The following is a 4,518-nucleotide window of genomic DNA, read 5'->3' as shown; positions in this document are numbered from 1 at the left end:
TATGTTTATTTGTGGGTCATATAGAGGGTTGTCCTGAAGTTAGAGCTCATATGTTAATGATGTTATGTATTAATGTTTATGAGTAATATGAGGGGTTGTTGAAGTTAAAGCTCTATATGTTAATGGATGTTAGTATTAATGTTATGAGTATATAGAGGGGTTGTCCTGAAGTTAGAGCTCAATGTATGATGTATGATGATTTTATTTTTGGGTATATAGGGGTTGTCCTGAAGTTAGAGCTCTATATGTTAATGAATGTTATGTTTATGTGTGGTAATATAGAGGGGTTGTCCTGAGTTAAAGCTCTATATGTTAATGGATGTTATGTATTAATGTTATGGGTAATATAGAGGGGGTTGTCTGAAGTCAGGCTCTATATGTTAATGATGTTATGTATTAATGTTATGGTAATATAGAGGGGTTGTCCTGAAGTTAGAGCTCTATGTTAAGGTTTTGTTATTAAGGTTATGAGTAATTGAGGGGTTGTCTGAAGTTAAAGCTCTATATGTTAATGGATGTATGTATTTATGTTTAGGGTAATATAGAGGGTTGTCCTGAAGTTAAAGCTCTATATGTTAATGGTGTTATGTATTATGTTTATGGGAATTAAGAGGGGTATTTGTCTGATGTAAGGTGTATGAGGTTGTTTATGTATAATGTTATGGGTAATATAGAGGGGTTGTCCTGAAGTAGAGCTCTATATGTAAGATGTTATGTATTTAGTTTATGGTATATAGAGGGGTTGCCTGAGTAAGCTTTATATGTTAATGGTTGTATTGTATAATGTTTATGGGTAATATAGAGGGTTGTCTGAAGTTAAGCCTATATGTTAATGGTGTTATGTATTAATGTTTATGGGTAATTAGAGGGGGTTGTCCTGAAGTAGAGCTCTATATGTAATGGATGTTATGTATTATGTTTATGGGTAATATAGAGGGGTTGTACTGAAGTTAGAGCTCATATGTAATGGATGTTATGATTATGTTAGGGATATAGAGGGGTTGTCCTGAAGTTAGAGCTCTATATGTTAATGGTGTATGTATTTATGTTTGTGGGTAATTAGAGGGGTTGTCCTGAAGTTAGAGCTCTATATGTTTAAGAATGTTATGTATTATGTTTTGAGTAATATGAGGGGTTGTCCTGAAGTTAAGCTCTATATGATGGATGTTATGTATTTAGTTTAGGTAATATAGAGGGGTTGCCTGAAGTTAAGCTCTATATGTTAATGGATGTTATGTATTAATGTTTATGGGAAATAGAGGGGTTGTCCTGAGGTTAAAGCTCATATGTTAATGGGTGTTATGTATTAAGTTTATGGGTAATATAGAGGGGTTGTCCTGAGTAGAGCTCTATATGTTAATGAATGTTTGTTTTTTGTATGGTAATATAGAGGGGTTGCCCTGAAGTTAAAGCTCTAATGTTAATGGTGTTATGTATAATGTTTATGGGTATATAGAGGGGTCTGAAGTTAGAGCTCTATGTTAATGGTGTAGTATTAATGTTTATGGGAATATAGAGGGGTTGTCCTGAAGTTAGAGCTCTATATGTAATGGGGATGTATTAATGTTATGGGTATTAGAGGGGTTGTCCTGAAGTTAGAGCTCTATATGTAATGGATGTTAGTATTAATGTTTATGGGTAATATAGAGGGGTTGTACTGAGTTGAGCTCTATATGGTAATGGATGTATGTATTAATGTTTATGGGTAAATAGAGGGGTTGTCCTGAAGTTAGAGCTCTTATTGTTAAGAATGTATGTATTATGTTTATGGGTAATATAGAGGGGGTTGTCCTGAGTTAAAGCTCTATAGTTAATGGTTGTTATGTATAATGGTTTATGGGTAATATAGAGGGGTTGTCCTGAAGTTAGAGCTCATATGTTGATGGTTGTTTGTATTATGTTTATGGGTAATATAGAGGGTTGTTCCTGAAGTTAAAGCTCTAATGTTAATGGTTGTATGTATTATGTTTATGGGTAATATAGAGGGGTTGTCCTGAAGTCAGGCTCTATGTTAATGGATGTTATGTTATTTATGTTATGGGTATATAGAGGGGTTGTCCTGAAGTTAGAGCTCTATATGTTAATGGATGTTATGTATTAATGTTTATGGGTAATATAGAGGGGTTGACCTGAAGTTAGAGCTCTATATGTTAATGGATGTTATGTATTAATGTCGTTTGTCACCTGGCTTCTCAGGATGTAACACCATGAGCCTGAACACGGTCTAGTACCCAAACGTTGCCTACTACACTTTACATAATTTGGCAAGTCTACAGCGTGCGGGTGTTTCCTTCGCAACTTTGGACCTGCTTGTCCCCCTCTGACACACTGTCTTACACTGTAGATGTCCTCAGTTTTTTTTGTCAATCTTGAGATTGAGAAGCAAACAGACAACTTCTAATTTGACCTTAACATAAACAATACTCAGCCCACTTAAAAAAAACAAAAAAAACATCCCAGGAACTTTAAAATCAGGCAGAGTCATGAGGCATGTCCTTGCATGTGTGATGAGACCCTGAACCCTCACAGAGGAGGCAGGAGGACACTTCATGTCCACAGGTTGCTCTGAGTGTCCCCTGTGCTACGGTGCCGTCTCCGTAGCGACCCTGTAACCACGCTTGTTTTTCACACAGGAAGTGGTCCGACACACACAGCGGCCCTGCTCTCGGGTTAACACCGAGGCCTCTGCTCCCGCTTGGGGATTGCACAACGTTGCGTATATGACGCAATGTGTATTCCCCCCCCCAGGTACAATATATGATATAGAGCGGAAGTATTTCACACCAAAATATCATTTCTGAGAAATTGAACGTGTTCTTTTCACCAACCTCATTTGTTATTAGAGCGGTTGTTGTTGTTTTTACACACAAAAAAAACTAAAAAAGATCATTTTATAAAATCTGATCCATTCCAGAATAAACTACCAAAAGGTACATTAGATATAGATATTAGTATATTTAGCTTTGGCTCCACCTTGACTGACTATAACATTTAAGTAGGGCTTAAAAAAAATAGATACGTTCAGAACTTTAAGTATGTTTTGTTGCTAATATTTCTTAAATGTTGACCTTGTGTTGTCCTCCCAGGTCAAAACTGAAAATGAGAAATTTTTGGTCCGTTTTTGACGTTTTTTTACAACATTTTCTTCATTTTTGTACCTTTTGTGCCAATATATCACCACTAGTTTTACACTATTTTCCTTTTGGAATTCAAGGTCAGGAAACATTTCATTTATATGAAATTACAACATTTTTTTTTTTTGTCTTTTGTCAAAGTTTTTTTTGAGGGAAATAAAACACCCAAAATTCGACAAATTTGTGAATTGATCCGTTGTTTAATTTGCAAGCAACGTCAGATGGAACCATCCATGTGATATCTGGACTATTTGGATGAAAGAATCCCAAATTTCTGATGTAGAAACTTTTAATAACGGGTCAGATTTCACCCTGAGGACAAGAGGAGGGTTAAATATATATATATATATTATATATATATTTTTTTTAAACACTGTTCTTTTCACCAACCTCATTTGTTATTAGAGTGGTTGTTGTTGTTTTTACACAAAAAACAAAAATCAAAAAAGATAATTTTATAAAATACAATCCATTGTTCCAGAATAAACTACCAAAGGTACATTAGATATAGATATTAGTATATTTAGATTTAGCTCCACCTTGACTGACTATAACATTAAACAAAAATAGATATGTTCAAAACTTTAAGTATGTTTTGTTGCTAATATTTCCGTAATTTTGACCTTGTGTTGTCCTCCCAGGTCAAAACTGAAAATGAGCATTTTTTGGTCACTTTTTGACATTTTTTTCCAACATTTTCTTAATTTTTGTAACGCTACCATCAGTATACTGTACATGTCACACCAATGTCACACCAATATATCACCACTAGTTTTACTAGTTTTACTATTTTCCTTTTTCCTACGGTCAGGAAAACCTCATTTATATGAAATCGTATCATTCTTTTGTCTTCTGTCAAAGTTTTTTTTGGGGAAATAAAACACCCGAAATTCACTGATCCTTCCTTTAACTCGCAAGAAGCGTCAGATGGAACCATCCATGTGATATTTGGACAATTTGGATGAAAGAATCCCAAATTTCCGATGCAGAAAAGTTTAAAAACGGGTCAGATTTCACCCCAAGGACAACAGAAGGGGTTAAATATAGTGTTTTTTTTAAACACTGCACAGTAGTAGTACAGTATATTCCTTTGCAGCTGAAGGCACCCAATTAAACAACTTTTGTCTAAACTTTGGGAGTAAAAAAACAATTTTGTAACTGGATAGCTGTTTATGCAAATTTAGCAAAATGCTTTAACTTACATAACCCAGGTTGTAAGAGAATATGCATTTTATAAGCACCTAAAATTCTTTAAAATATAAAAGTTGATTTTTATCTAAGGATATAAAAATACTCTGATGTACCCTGTAGATTAGAAATGCATTTTACACACGTGCTTACATACTGACACCTTGTGTCTAAAAACACTAGTGTTAAAAATCAA

At 34.4% G+C, this 4,518-nt stretch overlaps 1 protein-coding gene across 1 annotated transcript in view; it reads right to left on the bottom strand.

Moving 5' to 3' along the window:
• Positions 1 to 3,377: 3,377 nt before the first annotated feature.
• The window catches only part of kctd14 (potassium channel tetramerization domain containing 14), an 8,173-nt gene continuing 7,032 nt past the window's right edge, over positions 3,378 to 4,518 (bottom strand). The window contains exon 4 of the mRNA XM_032510665.1: positions 3,378 to 4,518. This exon is cut by the window's right edge and continues 589 nt beyond it. The gene's annotated coding sequence lies outside the window, so the exon portion shown is untranslated.

This window comes from Etheostoma spectabile, unplaced genomic scaffold (assembly GCF_008692095.1).
Source record: "Etheostoma spectabile isolate EspeVRDwgs_2016 unplaced genomic scaffold, UIUC_Espe_1.0 scaffold172, whole genome shotgun sequence".
Lineage (NCBI taxonomy): Eukaryota > Metazoa > Chordata > Actinopteri > Perciformes > Percidae > Etheostoma > Etheostoma spectabile.
The sequence above is the reverse complement of the archived record's forward strand: the minus strand, read 5'-3'. Positions and strand labels throughout refer to the sequence as shown.